Source organism: Acinonyx jubatus, chromosome D2 (genome assembly GCF_027475565.1).
Source record: "Acinonyx jubatus isolate Ajub_Pintada_27869175 chromosome D2, VMU_Ajub_asm_v1.0, whole genome shotgun sequence".
Classification (NCBI taxonomy): Eukaryota; Metazoa; Chordata; class Mammalia; order Carnivora; family Felidae; genus Acinonyx; species Acinonyx jubatus.
Genome location: NC_069393.1, coordinates 27,930,951 through 27,949,192, shown reverse-complemented (window position 1 = coordinate 27,949,192; position 18,242 = coordinate 27,930,951). Strand labels below are relative to the sequence as shown.

Here is an 18,242-nt window from a genome sequence, read left to right as displayed (position 1 = left end):
CCAACAGTGCAGCAGGGTTCCCCTTTCCCCACATCCTCTCCAACATCTGCTGTTTCCTGAGTTGTTAATTTTAGCCATTCTGACTGGTGTGAGGTGGTATCTCATTGTGGCTTTGATTTGTATTTCTCTGATTATGAGCATGTTGGAAGTCCTAACCTGAACAATCAGACAACAAAACGAAATAAAAGTTATCCAGATTGGCAAAGAAAAAGTCAGACTTTCACTCTTTGCAGATGACATGATACTCTACATGCTTGGGAGCCTGCTTGGGATTCTCTCTCTCCTTCTTTTTCTGCCCCTCCTGTTTGCTTGCTCTCTCTCTGTCTCAAAGTAAATAAATAAACTTCAAAAAAATAAATGATATCAGTATTTCTGCATCCCTTGTTAAGTGCCTCTAGGCTAAGATGATACATTACTGTGTTGTTTATATTATTTACTAGTAGCTTTTGAGGTTACATTCTGAAAGATTAGACAATTTCTTTAACACTTTAAGAGCTGTAGCAAATAAGAATAAAGTATAGTAATCCTTTATAAATAACATAGTACACATCTCTTATTTACATAATTTGAAATAAAAAGATAGGTTAAATGACAGTAAGTGTTGATTTCATTCTAGATATTCTGTACCTTTAAAAATAATTTTCAAAGCTGCAAGAGCAAGTTGTTTTTAGAACCATCAATACTAGAAGCCTTGGTTTATTAATATATGCGAGGGACTGATAAGGTGGTTAATTAATAAAAGAAATGTCACCAAGAAGGTCTGTGCTGGGAATTTTCATTAACAAGTTGAAAAAGAAGTAACAGAGTAATCAATGAACTAAAGCAGACATGATTGACTATAATTACTGTGCTTGTTAAGACTATTGACTAACAGCAAGATGGGCTGTCAAAGTTGAGGCATGGCACTCTGAGAAAATTAAATGAGAAAAATTAATGAGAAAAACATTCATTTTTGCTAACACCAAGGCAATAAAGGTAAAGTGTCAATTTCAGGAGTTATGAAATAGTTAAATTGAGATATTTGATTTTAACATTAAATACACCTTGACTAACATTTAAATGCTATATTTGAGTTTACACAAAGCAAAATGCAGAAGGAGAAATTTGGTGGTAAATATAATATATAAAGCTAACAAACAAGATATAACTTATGTTTGTACCAGGGCAGGGTAGTAGCTGTAAAGATGGAGAGGCAATGGATTTGAAGGATATTTGATAAATAAAATTAATAGAACACCATTCTCTTATTTTGTTGATATCATTCATTTCTGCATCAAGGCAAATATAACTCCTTCCAGGAAAATTTCCTGGATTATCCTCTTCTCCTTGAGTTATCTCTCCCTCCTTTGAAATCCCTCAGCTATTGATGCTTTACTTTGTATTATAGTTAATTTGCATATGCCATACTGTTAATGGACTATGTTGCTGCCCCTAACATTCATTCCCCTGGTGGAGACAACATAAGTAAACAAACAAATAAATATTGAAGGTCGTAGTAAGTGACTGGGGGCAGTAAGGTAAGGTAATCAGGTAATACCTCTATGAGAAGGCGAAGGATGAAAATTAGCCAGACATATAAATAGCTGCGAGGAAATGATTTCAGGCAGAGGGATGGTAAGTGCAACAGTCCTGAGAATAAGCTTGGGTATTTTATGAGTAGAAAATACAATTGAAGTCCGTGAACTGGAGGGAAGAGTGCTATGAGTGAAAATGGAAGAGGTTTATAGGAGCCATAACATAGAGGGCCTTGTAGATTTGTTAAAGAATTTGGATTTTTTTGCTATGACTAACAAGGCATTGGATGATACTAAGCAGGAGAATGGCATGAGCTAAGCTATGTTCTAAAACATCATTTAGAAGCTATGTGGAGAATAGATTGCAGATGCCTCAAAATAGTTGGGCAGAGGAGATAGAAGTGGATGTATAAAAGATAACTTTTCAAAGTAGGATTAATGGAAATTCTTGATGATTTTGAGGGAAAAGAATGGATGAAGGAAGATTCCTAGGTTTTGGCTTAAGCAATGAGGCGATGATACCAATTACTAGAATATGAATGACAGAAGTATATTTGGGAGGCATAATCAAGAGCTCTTTTTTTGGGTCATGATAAGTTTGAAAGGTCTATTAGCTATCTAAATGAAGGAGGCAGTTGGATGTATACCCCTGGGCTCACGAGGGAGGTCTGGGTTGAGGATATACAAATTTGGAATTTGTTAGCATATGGATGTATGATTGGTGTATTCAGTGAACAATCGCCTTGTCCAGTCTCTGCATTTCACTTTGCTCTATTGTGTCTCCCTTTCTCATTCTTTAATGACATATTGGGTCAGCTCCATAATTTTCCTGCCACTTAGTGAAATGTTTTAAAGGCTACTTAGTCTCTTAAAAATTTTTTTAAATGTTTATTTATTTTTGACAGAGAGAGACAGAGCATGAGCGGGGGAGGGGCAGAGAGAGAGGGAGACACAGAATCTGAGGCAGGTTCCAGGCTTCGAGCTGTCAGCACAGAGCCCAACGTGGGGCTCGAACTCACAGACCACGAGATCATGACCTGAGCTGAAGTTGGACACTCAACCAACTGAGCCACCAGGTGCCCCTACTTAGTCTATTTTAAAACTTCCATTTTATTCCAGTTTAAATCCTATCTCCTCTTTTTCCTCCAGCACTGACCAGATGTCTTCTCAAGGGACTTGGAAATGGGAAGGGGCAAGATTGATTTTTTTCACCACTTCTGCTCTGGTATCTTCAAGAAGAGAGATTTAGTTGGCCTTGTTCCTTTGATATTTCAAGTCCCCTAACTTTTCCTGTAGTGTTAGGGCTAGGAAAGGGAACAGGAGAGGAGGAGCATGTAGCTCTTTTTTAAATGCTTCTTAGTAAGCCCTGAATGAGGTGTCTATCTTTAAATACTGGAAATTCCTTAGCATGCATGCAGTGTACACAGATGGCTTAGTTTTCTTTTATTTTGAGCTTAGTTGCCAGTTCTGCAAAGCAGGAAAAATCCCATTTAACATTTTATTATGGATCTCCTTTAAATTCATAGGGTTGGATGAGATATCCCCTGAGGTGACAGTGTGCATTTGACCACACAGAAGTTGGTGGTAGACCTAAAAATGGCCTTTATGGCAGTGAAGGAGACAGAAATGGGTTGTGGAATGAATGATGGTTGAAGATGTAGGGATGGTGAGAAGCTTATTTGGGAAGTATTGTGATGAAGGTAGCAGAGAACTGGGAGGAAATGTAGGGTGAAGCTAATACTTTTGTTTGTTGGATATTTTAAAGTTAGAGGTCTTGTGGTGTATTTTTGTGCTGATCATTGCAGAAAGGGTGATAATGTGGTTCATGAAGTGATAAGGAAGGAGCAGAGTCCTTGAGAAGGGGGAGAAGAAGGAATCCAGAGCAGAAGAGGAGAGATTAGCTGCTGGTAGGAGCAAGGGTACTATTTGCATTATAATAGGAAGGAAACCAGAGAAGGTGGGGCTCAGGGCTGGTGGTTTTATAGATTTGATAATGAGAAGGCATGGGGCATCTTCCCATGTGGCTTCTGTTTTTTCTTTGTGAGGCAGGAGAGTTGGTTAGTAGCTAATAACAGGGTAGGTGGGAAGAGAGGGGGAAGAATCTTTTGCTGCAGTATGTAAGACCTTTGAAATAGGAACAGATTCATTTAGTTTCACCTAAAACACCAACAAAGTGCCAGCATTATTTATCACATATTTTTGGGATAAGATAATTTTAATTACCACAAATTATTCTTAGCTTTAAATCTGATCTCGAAAAGGTGTTATAGCTGTTCAGAAAGTCACATATTTTTTTGAAGCCCCAACCTGAAATTGCCTGAAATATTTTGAGGTATCATGTATAGAATAAAGTGGACTCAAAGTTCATGCAAAAGCTATATTCATTCTTTAAGGTATTTTAGTGAAAAGAAGAAAAGGTATTCTATTCTGACTGAAGAACTGATAGTTTCCTGGAGGGCTTATTTTCCAAGAGGGGCTCCTGATAGAGGTAGAATTATTTTCTTTTTGGAGGCTTCCCTTCTGTGCCTCTGATGTTCTAGCTGGCTTCTAACATAGGGATCCACATCAAGGGACTTCTCAGTACATATGGTTGAGTGACTTTGTCTGGGGCCAGAGACATACATACTTTTGATTACCTCAGGAGGATTGCTACAACTGCCCTGATTTATTCTCTCTCTTCTCTCTTTTTTTTCCAGCTCCTTTACCCCTAACCTTTGTTTGCTTGCAAGAGGAATGTGAGCCAAAATTTTAAAGTTTGAAAAGTATACAGAAAGGAAACAAGTAAATAGGGAAGGAGAATAAATACTGAACAAGACTGGGCAAGGTTACAAGAAGGAATTACTGTGAAAACCTGGAAAGGAGCCAGGGTGCAAAATGCAGTAGCTGTGTCGTTTACAGGAACTATTTAGTGTTCAGCATGCTTCAGTGATCACCCAGAGAAAGCCAGATTTCTCTGGTTTTGTTTGCTACCCTATAGTTAGCTATGGAAATGTGACATAGGTGATCTGTATTTTTTCTCAGCCAACTGATACAAATACAGGGGATCGTGGGGCCTCTGCTCATCAAATCTGACGTGATTTGAATTGCTAGGAAAGGGACCTCTTGTGGCCATAGTGGGAAACATTTTAACTGAAACCTATCTTAGAGGTTACATTTTTATGAAGAAATGAAAAAAAACTCTATAGAGCTCTTTAACATTGTATTTCAGATGTTTTATAATATTTAATTGTTTTAATAACACCAAATACTGTAATTTCATCTGTATTTTATCTATGAGAAGTTCTGTATAATTTGCAACACTTCAGATTTTGTCCATTTAATTCACACATCCCCTGACAAATAGATAGAAAGAATAGGAGTTTTCATTTCCATTCTGCAGATGGAAAAGAGGTACAGAGCAGGTAAGTAACTTATTTGTGGTTTTACAGTGGGGGCAGACTGGTTCATAATAGAATTTGGGTATCTTATCTTGGGCTCAGTTCAGCAGTCTGGGTTTGGAAAACATTCATTATTAAAGCTCTAAAACAAAAACTTCTATTTTGCAAGTGTCAAGTGAATTCTTTATTCAAGAAAAGATGGATTGAGAGACATAAAACTTAGTCTTTTGTTTTCAGTGTGAAAAGAGGCTATTCCTAGATTCTCCAGGAGAAAAAAGCTGCTTTAAAAAAATCTGGGAGGACAGTATGTCAGCAACTAAGAATCTTTAGATAAATGTAATGCCAGTTATGCACATTTTAAAGGAAGCTACATAAAAATACAGTTATTTGCAGATTTCCCTAGAAATCATACAAAATGAAACTCCTTTCATCGTTGATTCTCTCTGACAGTCCCCGGACCCTGTCTTTTGTCTCAGCTCTCTAATATTTGTTATAAGAGGGCCTGTGGAGCTAACAAATAAATGTCTTCTTTTTATTTTGAATTCAGTTTCTTTAAGAACAATAATGCCAAAGCTCAAATGAGTAGTTTTTCTATTTACTTATTAAATATATATTAAGAAATTTTAATTCTAACATGGTTAAGATACGGTGGAGTAGTTCTTTATAAGGGACTGTTGTTTTAGAACCTGTTGGAAGAAAGTCACAGAAGTGGTAGTGTCTAAGGAAATATGGTATGAGTTCAAGTGAGGAATCAAGGAATTGATGAAATGATAAATCACAAGGCAGGGATATGCAAGATTTGTTCCAGTGAATGTTAGGGTATTGAGGAAAAGATATCGAAAAAGGGAAGAGGAGATACAAAAAAGAACAGCTATAGCAAAAGAAATTTTGTAGGAGAAGACTTTTTTTTCTTGATAACTTTAATAATGGTTTCGCTGTAGAGTTTTTGTAAATCTTCACAGTACATGCTGTATACTGATAATTATGTGGTTCTCCATAAATTCTGGGAGCATGGAGTGTGATACCTGGTGCAAGTGTATGAGACAGGTAAGATTTCAGAGCAAAAGCACTATCTCAGATATGACACATTGTCCTGTGGCATTGAAGATGCTAAATTTCACATAATTGATCTTTTGATGTATGGATTCCCTAGACTCTTATTATCCCTGCTTTATCATTTTTTTCACTCTCCATAATTCCAGTCTTCAGCTTTAATTAGATGTAAAGAGGTCCTTATTTTGGAGAGAAATGCAAACCTAACTTATTCAGAGCTTCCTGACAGCTATGTTTATAGATCTCTAGGCAAAGTATGTGTCTGGCCTTTTTCAACGGAGTATTTTCAGTAACAAGTTGTCAGTGAGGTCAGTGACTAGCAGTTCAGGATTAGATACCACCCACCCTGGTTTGTAACCTCCCCTTTCTTTCTTATCCTGGGTGAATGACGCTCAGCTAAAGTGACTGCCCCACTGTCACTGCCTCTTAATTTGGTACTCTGTAACTCTGGCTAAGAAGGCTTCTCCCTCTTCTTTTTTTTTTTTCCCTCCCAAAACTCTTTTTGGAAAATTCCCTACAAGAGCTGAACTTTAAAAAAATTTACTTTATAGAAAGCAACAGAAAGGTAAGAGTCAAGTTTGTAAAGAGAAGAGCTGGACTTCAGTGCATTCTTGTTGCTGCGTTGAATTGCTCTGCCTTAGTTATATATCGTAGTTTTAAGATGTGGGGTTTCCTTCTGAATTAAAGTACATCACACTGTTATATAAAATGGGAATGTTTTGAGTAGTTATGATGAGAAATGTAGGCTTTCATGCTAATTTTAAAGTTATAAATAACTTTCAAACCAGTGCCAGGAGAAGCTAGTAGCCAAGGTCGTGCTTTGCATTTAGAGAGTTTCTGGCTATAAAAAGCCGATTGCAATACTGTGCAGGAAAAGATAAGATACGGCCTGGATGCTTGTGCTTTGGCATGGGGCTGGGGCAAAAGAAAGCAAAGATAGAAAATGTTTGAAGGGATTTTACTTTCAACCAAAAGCTTGTTCACAGTAAATGGAAGATTTTTCAAATGAGATAGTGGCAAAAACATTAATTCCTAAATTTAATATTTCTCTCATGTATTTGTTTTATAATTGGCAGTAATATTAAGAGGTTGAGTTCTCTCAGAACTGTTTTACCATCATTTATAATCAAATAAAAATCACACTATGTGGAATGTAATAATCAATACTGTAAAGAGAATGTAAAGGGGGTCTGAGTGACTGAACAATTGCTCTCCGTTGCACTGAGGACAGAACTGGAAGGAATGAGTTCAAATAGAAACCAGAAGAAATTTAGTTTAGGCATCAGAAGTTTATCAGTTGTACAAGTTTTGAGTCACCGATATACACCACTAAGAAAGCCTGTTACAGTGTCTTTGAAGATACATGAAATCCAACGATTTGCTTACAACACACAAGTATGAAAAATAAGATTTCACATTAGCTTTGCATCTGGGTTTGTGGTTAACTTATTTAGACACATGGAAAGGTCAACATATTGAAAATAGTTGTGATTTGGAGATGTGGATTATCAACAGCTAAATTTGAATGGTGTATTTGGATGCACTATTAAAATTTCATTATTCACTATAAAAAATGACCTCAGTATTAGCAAACGACAAATTTGTTAAATGGAAAAACCCAGAATACAGACAGTATGGACACAACTATTTCCATTTGTTACCCTCCTATACATAGTCTGTTGTCTTCCTTCTTACTTGAGTAAAATATTGGGATTTTATAGTAAAATTTATTTTCTTTTCATCATTAAAGTAATATGAGCTCATTGTAGAATTTTGAAAGCACAGAAAAACAATTACTTGTCATCTCATTGATGCATTTCCTTTTAGTCTTTTTTCTCTGTATGGCTTTGAAATGAATTACAGTAATACTGTTGATAAAATTTGAGACCTTGCTTTTACATTTAACATTATACCAAAACGTTTTCCATGTAACATTACCTATTCTACATAGATATTATCTTAAATTACTGTGTAACAATTTTCCAAGTTACTGAATATGATTTTCTTAATTATTGTTGAATACCTAAGTGCTATGGTAAATATCTTTGCGTGCGTGTGTGTGTGTCTTTATTTATTTTAAAGATAATTTCTTTAAACTGTATTTTTAAAAAAATTTTTATTTGAGTAAAATTGACACACAATGTTACATTAGTTTCAGTTGTACAACATAGTGATTCAACATCTCTGTACACTACGTTATGCTCGCCACAGTGTAGTTTCTGTCACCATATAGTGCTGTTATATGATTGATTATATTACCTTTGCTGTGCCTTTTATTCCCGTGACTTATTCATTTCATAACTGGAAGTCTATATTTCCCACTCCTCTTCACCCATGTTGCCCATCTTCCCCTTCACCTCCTGGCAACCATCAGTTTGTTCTCTGTAGGTCTGATTCTTCAAACTATATTCTTAAATGTGGACTTGGATTGTAGGGCATTTGAGTTGAAGACAAAGGCTGTGATTTTTAAGAAGATGGTTTTTTACTGTTTTTCTTTTAAGACTTTGTAAAATTCCTTGTCTACCAAATGACATCTTTATTGAATGTCTCTGATATGTAAAACATTGTTATCAGGTATGTAAATAGCAATATACTAAGTGTTTGGAAGGACAGAATCTCTATTTACAAATTTTCAACTTAATCAACTTTACAGATATCAACAAAGCTACATGTCAGGAAAATGCTTCAGCTCTGCCTGAAACTAAGAGATAGTATTATTGACTATATTATTTTGGACTTTTGAACAATAGAAGTTATAAATGACTTTTTTTAGAGGACCATCTATACATTGTTCTGATTTATATGAATTTTAAGAGCCAACTGTGACAAAGAAATAGCAGAATTAAGAAGGATAAATACTGTAGTTATAATAAACGCTTGGAGAAATTAGAAGTATTTGGAGAAATCTGTAGGCAGCAGAGTGAAAGAAAAAGGTAGAGGGAACATACAAGAGCAGAAATTCAGTATTAGGTTTTTCTGTTTAGGAAAACATGGGATTGGAAAGGGGCATAGCTAGAGTGGGAGTCAGAGAAGATAGTGAAGTTTTAATTTTGTTATTGTTGAAATTAGGAGCTATGGTTGTAGAAATAGACTATGTTGAAGGGAAAAAGCCAAGGAATTGGTGGTCAGTAAAACTATTTGACTTTAGGAGGTGGTGGCTCTCCAGAGAAATCAAAGTAGAGAGAGTATAGAGATATCAGTATTATTTGGTGGGAGGTGAGTTGAGGTATAGGGTTGTGAATTCTTAAAGAATATATTGTGCCTGTATTAAAACTTTTTAAATTGTGCACTTTTATTTTTCAATGATATTTAGAAGAAGACCAGAGCTATGGAAGGATGGGGTTCCCTTTTCTCATCCCTATGCATTTCTGTTTGTGTGTTTTTATTTTTTCTTTGGAACAGAAGGGATTAAGGTTTGAGAAGTTGGCCCTCAGTCTTGCCTGAAGAGAAACTATGTGCTTTGTAATAAAGACTTAAAAAAAATAGTGTTTATTTAAGGATGACTGGCTCATGGGAATGTTAGTCTAGAGATTCAGAGAGTGTTATTTTCTGATTTTTGTTAGGATACTGGATTTTAAGTGACATGGTACTGTGGGGTGAAGCTCCTGAGTTTAGCCAAGTTGCAAATCTAATGGAAAGTGACAGATAATTGAGACTACAGAATTTTTGAAAGTGAACAGGACTATTAGCTGTTGCATGTGATCTTCACATGCTTGATTACTGTTTTTAACTGTATTATTGGTGCCTGGGACACAGCCAATTTAATCTGCTACCAATGTACTCACAGTCTTCCAGGGTTTGAGAAATGATTTTAAGTTCCTATGTACCAAATTGTAAATTAGGTCAAATTTATTTGGCACACCCACCTCTTTTTCCTGTCTTCGTTATCCTAACCAGTATGCTTGTTCTGCTTCAGGTTCTTCCATCAGTGGGGAAATAGATTTGATGGAGAAGGCAATATTTAGTGCAAAGAAAAGCCCTCAGAGAGTGGAACTTGAGCACTGTAGGCCCTACTTTATATTGGCTGTATTGATCAGTAGTTCTCAATCTGTTATTGGTCCATGAAAGGAGAAAAGTTAGTACCAGAATGTAGGTCATCTATGCCCTAAGACTTTGTAGCAAGACTTTTTAGAAGAAATGGTCATTGATTTACATTCTTGCAAGCTCCTTATATCATTGCAGACTTGTACTTAGGGTAGCATTGCTTAAATTACACTGTATATAGCATTTATCTGCATATGGGGTAGGGAATTGGGATGGAGGTATACAATTAATTAAATAATAAGTGAATTATTAGGTCTCAGTTGATAAGATTTCTGGAGGTGGTATTAATGCAAAGAGGCCCTGAGTTAGTTGACTGAGAACCCTAGGAATGACTGAGAAGCAGGATTGCTGAAAGGACTACATTGGGTCTGCTCTGGTATTGGCTTTGGAATTAATTAATTCACTCATTCTAGATGACATGTGTAGCAGACATTATTCTTAGTGCTGGGAATAGATACTAGTAAATCAAATAAAGGCCCTGGTCTCTAATGTGTGTTTGTTTCTTTGTGGTTAGGAATGAAGGGAGAATAAGAAGTAAAACTGATTTCTCTGTGATTCTCTAGAAGTGGTATCAGCATCTATCTTAGCCCAAGGCTAGAGCTCATAGGTCATGTTTCCGTGGGAGTTTGCAAGATTAACTTGCTTTTGGTTAGATTCAGCAATTCTGTTTTCATAACTCTAGCTTTCAGAATCAAATATCTTGTGATAGGCACTGTTGGTTGCCCATGCAATATCCATACATTATGCTCTTGCTAATTTACAGAATCCTAATTTAGGTCAAGAATTAAAAGGCATAATGTACATACTGAGCTGCATCTTGTTATACATATTGACCTGCCCTCCTCCGTCACTTAGGACAGTTACATTTAGTGAAGGCAGATGCATAGTAAGATTGTTGGCACAATCTTACTGTCATAAAGACCACTCTCCTTGGTAGACAAGATGAAAGCAAACACAAAATATTGTCATTTTCCTTTCTGTCTGTTGTCAGTATCACAAACTCTGCCTGGGAGTGGAGGAGGGTGGTTGTATCTTTCTTGTCCTTCTTCCCTCAAATGCAACCTAAAAATATTGGTGTTGTTTTGAGCGTTTTTCACAAGTCTCTGTTCATCTTAGGTTTAGTCCACACTTTTAATAAGCCAGTAGTATACTGATGCATTCATTCTTACCTTTACCTTCTTCCTTCTTCTCTTATATGTCCTTTAAAACCCTCAGGTTTTTAGAAAGCTTCTTGTATACCACATTAAATTATATTTGCATACATTCTGTCTCATTTTTTCTTCATGTGACTTCTAATAGTGGGTTTTATTTTTTGACCTATCTTTCATTTTAGAATTTCTGGCTCTGGGAAATATGTATATTTTCTCTGGCCTGCTAAACAATTGAAGATACTTGTCTTACTTTGCTTTGTGTTTTCTTCCTTGGCTGTAATGGACTCTGAGGTGATATGTTCAGCTTTCCCCATGGTTCCTGTCACTTTGACATCACTAACATATTTCTCTTTCTTGATAAAAATTAAGTCCAGGCTAAGCAGTTCTATGCCTTGCTTCTTTTGCCCTTTGAATGATGAAGTTGCTGATAGGCAGCAAATAAAGGAGAGGAGTGATTTCTCCAGTTGAGATTAAAATTTTTTTCTTTAATGTTTATTTTTGAGAGAGAGAGAGAGAGAGAGAGAGAGAGCAGGGGAGGGGCAGAGAGAGAGGGAGACACAGAATCTGAAGCAGGCTCCAGGCTCTGAGCTGTCATTACAGAGCCCGATGTGGGGCTCGAACTCATGAAACATGAAATCATGACCTGAGTCGAAGTCGGATCCTTGACTAAATCACCCAGGAGCCCCTCTCCAATTGAGATTGTAATTAATTTATTGTCTTTTTGGTTTTGCTTATTTAAAAAGTTTTTAAATCATTGCTAGCTCTCTTTTTATTTTTGCCTCTCACTTCAGTTGATTTTCTTTTCATTTTATTTGGTTTTTCCATCACTTCTGTCCTGAAATTTATGTGTTTGGATGTTTCACTGAGAGCACAGAGTAGATAGTATTCCAAATTTTCTTTTATCTTGAGGGTAATTTCTGTTTATCTTTAAGACATTATCTTACTCTTATCTTATATAGTCTTTTTATTTTGGATATTTTCCTATTGGCTTCTTTTTGATAGATGGGACTTATTTGGTGTTTGTCATAAGTGAGATATGTATATCCCCTTTGAACTTCATCACTATCAACTTTGAACTACAGAATTCCTCTCTTAAATTTTAAATCTCCTCTCTCTTAAATCTCAGGTATCTCAGTACATTTCTGGGCTACAGGAGGTACACATCCATTGGGGCAGCTATTCTCTTATTCCTATTATTTGGTCCTCTACTTGGAGGTGAATTCAACTCTAGATAATTTAAAATAATTTATTATCATTATTATTATTACTTTAAAGTTTATTTTGAGAGAGAGAGAGAGAGAGAATTCCAAGTGGGTTCCATGCCGTCAGTGCAGAGCCTGACGTGGGGCTTAATCCCATGAACCACAACATCATGATGTTGGAGAACCCCTCCTGTTGGGGTTCTCATATCTCAGGACACAGTATGTTATTCTTCCTTTGTCTTCTTGTATCCCCTATTGTGTTTCTGGGAACTAAAATCTTCTGGCAGAGTGTAGTTAGAAATCTGTTGCTGGGAGGTGACCAGGAAGCACATCTGGCTGTCTAAAAAGCAGCTCCTGTGTAGTAACGGGATGAGAGCTGGTTATTGGGTTGTCTCTGTTGCCCTCCGTTCTCTGACAGGATGTCAGGATACACAGATGTGAGGGTCTGGCTCTGAGGCTGCTTTAAATTTAGGTACAAGGGAGTTCTAGTTCCCCCTCCTCCCAATTTGTCCCATTCATGAAATACAAAAAGTAGGGTGGTCAGATTTAGCAAATGAAAATATAAGACACACAGGTTTGAATTTCAGGTAAACAGCCAGTGTTTTTTTTTGTTTTGTTTTGTTTTGTTTTGTTTTGTTTTGTTTTGTTTTTTTAGTGTAAGTATGTCCCAGATATTGCATAGGACATAGGACATACTTACGCTGGAAAATTATTCACTGTTTATCTGAAATTCAAAGTTACCTGGGAATTCTGTATTTTATCTAGAAACTATAAGGTTCCCCCAGTGTTTGCAAATCATTAGGAGATATTTATCCTCTTGTGTCTCAGTACTGATGTATGAGGGTCTTTTTCTGGTTTGATAAAGGTTATCTTTTCCAGTCTTTCTTCACCTGCAGTGCTGGTCAAAACTGGGAGGACTGGAGACAATCTGTAGAGTCTGGGAGCCTTCAGAGAGGAAAAGAATGAAGACCTGGACTCCTTTCTTTTACAATGTATTTATTATTAGAAACTTTTTAATGCATTGAACTGTTCCTGAATAAGAAAGGACCTAGTAAGAAAGAATATCAAAGACCTTAAATTAGAATCCTTTTTGTGGCCTATATTATCTGGTGGGAGAGGCTTTTGGGCTTGTGACTGATTGAAGGCAGAAGGAGGCAGAAGGCCCTCCTGACCTGGCCACTGTGCTTGGTAAACTGAGGCTGTAAGCATGGATGCCATGCTATACCTCTGAGGGAGCAAGCTGGTTCTGTCTTGAAGAATCACCATGGCCAATGTCAGTAACGGTAGTAGCAAATGCAAGAGTGCAGCAGGTGGAAAGGTCACAATGGACCTCAGGGGATCAGTTTTCGTCAGTTAACTGTGTGCTGGGAGTAGAACACTAGCAGCCTTCAACAGGACCCACTTGTATTCTAAACATATTCTCTTGTTTTCTCTCTTTGAGGTATGGGGGGTCAAGAGGCCCATGGAATTCTTGAACTATTTAAGGGATAAGAGAGGTACTGGGCTCTCTGTCAGTTTGGCATTTGAGAAGTAGTTTTAATTTGTATTTTTCCACTTGCGCTTCTTGTATTTTTGTTGTTGTCATGGGAAGAACATGCTCCTGATAGCCTACTTGTCCAAGGAGGATGAGACACATGTAGAACAGGTTTGGATTCCAAAACTGCAACTTGGAGTAAGCCCAGCCAGGCCCATCTTGGATTAGCCAACCTAACCACCAGCCAACCTGAAAATGCACAAGAGAGAATAAATGTTGTTTTATGCCACTGAGTTTTAGGGTGTTTTATTATGTAGCATTATTATGGAAATAGTAACTCATAGATCATTAAACAAAAAATGATTTAGTATAATATTTTACAAAGAATTATTTAAAAATTAATAAGGAGGGGTGCCTGGCTAGCTCATGTGGAGGAATGTGTGATTCTTTTTTTTTAAAAATGTTTATTTATTTTTTGAAGAAAGAGAGAGATAGAATGTGAGCAGGGGAGGTGCAGAGAGAGAGGGAGACACAGAATCTGAAGCAGGCTCCAGGCTCTGAGCTGTCAGCACAGAGCCTGATATGGGGCTCGAACTCACAGACCGCGCTATCATGACCTGAGCTGAAGTCAGATGCTTAACTGACTGAGCCACCCAGGTGCCCCAGGAATGTATGATTCTTGATCTCAGGGTCTGAGAGCCTCAGCTCAGAGCTGGAGCCTCAGGTTGGGTATAGAGTTTACTGAAATAAATAAATATTGAAAAAAATTAATAAGAAAAAGAACAACAGAGAAATGAGTTAATTATAAGTCAAAAAGTAATTCACAGAAGAGAAAATTGGAATGACTAATAAATAAGTGAACAGATATTTAGCTTATTTCACTAGCTATTGGGTAAATACAGATTAAAATAATGATGAGATACCTTATCATACTTATTGGATTTATAAAAATTAATAACCTGGTAATAACCTAGTATCTGTAAAGATGTGAAGAAAATGGAACTTTCATACATAGATGGTGGAATGTTTATGGATACAAAGAGAGACCTATCAAGAAGGGAGAGGATATTTTCAAGGACTATTACTGACAAAGGGTTATATATAGAATATAGAGAGAATTTTAGAAATCTGTGAGAAAAAACAGACAACCTAGGAGAAAAATGGGTAAGAAGTACAAGTGAGCAATTCATAGAAGAGATACTTTAATGGCTGGCTAGTTAACCCCAAGCATATCACCAATGACATTGGTAATCAAAAATACAATTAAATTAAAACAACAGTGAGATCCACTTTGTACTTTCCGTGTTGGCAGAAGCTGAAATGTCATGCAGTATCTTGTGCTGGTGAGGAGATGGGGACATGTGAGCCTACATGTTCTGTTGGTGGTGTTATTTTGGAGACCAGGTTAGTAATATTTGTTGAAATTGAGTGCTCAAATGCATTCTGACCCAGAAATTCTGCTTCTGAATTGTATTAGTTTGCTAGGGTTGCCATAACAAAGTATCACAGTCTGGTTTAAACAATAAAAATTTATTTTCTTAGTCTGAGGGTTAGAAGTCCATGATCAAGGTGTTGACAGGTTTGGTTTCTTCTGAGGCCTCTCTCCTTGGCTAATAGATGGCTATATTCTTGCTGTATCCTCAATATGGTTATTCCCTTGTGCGTGTCGGTGTCCTAACCTCTTCTTATAAGGGCACCAATCATATTGGTAGGGCCCACCCTAATGGCTTCATTTTAGCATAATCCTACCTTTAAAGACCCTGTTTCCAGATACCGTTATATTCTAAAGTATAGGGGTTAGAATTACAGACATATGAATTTTGGGGAGGGTGCAATTCAGGCCGTGACAGAGTATATGCATTAGAGGGACTCTTACATAGGTATACAAAGAAGTATGTATGAGAATGCTTATTATAGAACTGTTTCCCATAGCAAAGAGTTGGATACTAAATATTCTTGAATAGGGATACGGACAGGTAAAATACATTATAAAGGCATCTGATAGAATGCTACAAATGGAAACTAAATTAAATCAATTATATTAGTTGGGAACTAATTTTTCTCAAATAACAAGAAATCTGTGGGTAAGAAGTTCAGAACTGATGATATCAAGGACCTGAGCTCTTTGCATAGTTTTGCTCTGTCATCTTCCTTCCTTAGCTTTTTAGCACTGATTTATGTCCAGGCATCATACCAGAGATAGTAGAAGGAGGGGCCAAGGGTCATAGCAACATTATCTGATTCCTTTTTTATAGGGAAAGCAAAAGCTTTGCCAGAAGGCATCTCAGTGGACACAAGCTGACACTCATTGGCTAGAATTCTGTTACATGCCATTCTGAGTTGCAAAGAAGTCTGGGAAACCTAATGTCCTGCTTCCATAGCTGTGCAAGGCAAGGGAGAGCTGGATTGTGTGTTGCTTGGGCTAATCTATGGTGTTTACTGCATGTATATGGTTCAACATGTTAGATCACGAAAACATAATGGGGTGGGGGGAGACAGAGAGGGAGAGAGAGAGAAGAGAGAAGAAGTACAATACTGTTTGTGTAAATTTGAAAGTCCATACACACATAAAGCTATATACCATTGTAAAGATATATGTCAAGAGTTATGGGAAGTTGATTAGAAAGGCATCCATTAACTACAACACAGTGGATACCTATAGGAAGGTAGAAGTGGAACAGAGCTGAGGCAAGTGATATAGACTATGATAACAAAAAATAAAATACAACAGACTTTTCACAGACTAGTTCTATCAGTTGAATTTTACCTGAGGAACATGATTAATTGTGTTAGTCTAATTCTGTGCTCTCAATATCCAGGAGAAGAAAGGCTGGGGTGATTTGGGGTATGTGTGTATGAATTACTTGGACTGTCGGTATGATTATCATTTAGAGTCAAATAGTGTGAATCACTATGCTGACGACTGAGTTTAATTACTTTACCTTACCCTGTGATGAGCTTTATTCTTTTCAGTACAATTGGAGGCCTGATAGGAGTGATGTTGTAGTTAAGCTTAGTGAGGCTAGCAGGTACTCTTTGGACAATTTAGGGGTATTATGAATTTTGCAAAATTGATTTTCCTTGTCTTTGTACATGTATTTCTTTTGCATTAAAATGAAAAATTAGTAGACTTGACTTGTAGAGAGCCAGTGGGGGACATGAGTAAAATAAACATGGCTACTTGGTAGTGAAATCCATCATTCTCTAGTTTTCTGTTACTATCTTTGGAAATGGTGGGAGAAAGGATTTCCTTCCCCTCTCTCTAATATAGCCTCAGCAAGTGACTGACTCTCTCCTCTGGAATGAAGCATGTTGGCACAATTCCATAAATTTATGTGGGAACAAGACACCAGAGGTTTCTGTTTTTTACTTATTGCCATTCTATTGCTTTTGGTTCAGTATTCTGTCCTTTAACCATTCCATATCTAATCCTCTAAATAAACATAGACCATTTGTTAATATGTGTTAGTATATCTTTGATTTTCTGTATTAAACATATGTTACAACTTTGGAAGGAGGTCTTAAGTTCTTCCATTTTAGAACTATGTTTCCTTGTTACTTAATTATAAGTTACTATCATGGATGGGGTAGATGACGTCCCTTGGTGAAATAGATTCAATTCGCTGAATAAAAATGTGTGGACCTAATGATTCTTCATCCATTTTTAAATCAGATAGGCAATTTTTTTTTCTTTTTGCAATCTTTCACAGCAGCCTTCTAAAATTCAATGGCATTTTGGTTTGGAAAAGTAGAATCCCACGAACAGAAAAGTATCTTTCCACATAAGAATAATTGGTGAATTATTAGCACTGTAATGAGCACTCCATTAGATTCTTTTTAAAAAAATGTTTACTTATTTATCTTTGAGAGGGAGAGAGAGCACGAGTTGGGGAAGGGCAGAGAGACAGAGAATCCCAAGCAGGCTCCAACAGCACAGAGCCCAACACGGGGCTCGAACCCATGAACTGTGAGATCATGACCTGAGCCAAAATCAAGAGTCAGATGCTTAAAACCAATGGAGCCATCCAGGCACCCCAGTACTCCATTACATTCTATGGGTAATTTTATAAGCACTTCTTAATAGTAACTTTGTAGGTCTCATTTCACAAAATGGGGGGAAAAACAGGATAAAAGGGGGAAGAGTGAAGTCGAGCTTGAATTTGAACCCAGTTTCCTTGTGTTTCTGCCTGTTCTTTTAATTTCTTACCTTCTCTTCCCATTCCTAGTGGGTACTTGTTTTGCAAAGTTCTATCCTTGGCTGCCTTATCTTTCTCTGCTGTGAACCTTGGAAGATCTCATTTAGTCTCATGGGTTAGGGTGTAACATGGATGCATAGTGACCATATCTCTATTTATAGGGCTGATTTTTCTCCTGAACTTCAGGATCCTGCATTTCACCTGTCTGTGGTACGTAACCCATTTGCACAT

At 36.9% G+C, this 18,242-nt stretch overlaps 1 protein-coding gene across 3 annotated transcripts in view; it reads left to right on the top strand.

Moving 5' to 3' along the window:
• Nucleotides 1-18,242, top strand: part of CTNNA3 (catenin alpha 3) — a 1,731,503-nt gene that overhangs the window by 46,986 nt on the left and 1,666,275 nt on the right. The window contains exon 1 of one of the 3 annotated variants that reach the window (XM_027062103.2): nt 6,313-6,509. The exons of 1 other annotated variant lie outside the window; for it this stretch is intronic. The gene's annotated coding sequence lies outside the window, so the exon portion shown is untranslated. Of the gene's footprint in view, nt 1-6,312; nt 6,510-6,570; nt 7,340-18,242 lie in introns of those variants that run through there. One more of the 3 variants, XM_053207654.1, reaches the window with a different exon arrangement.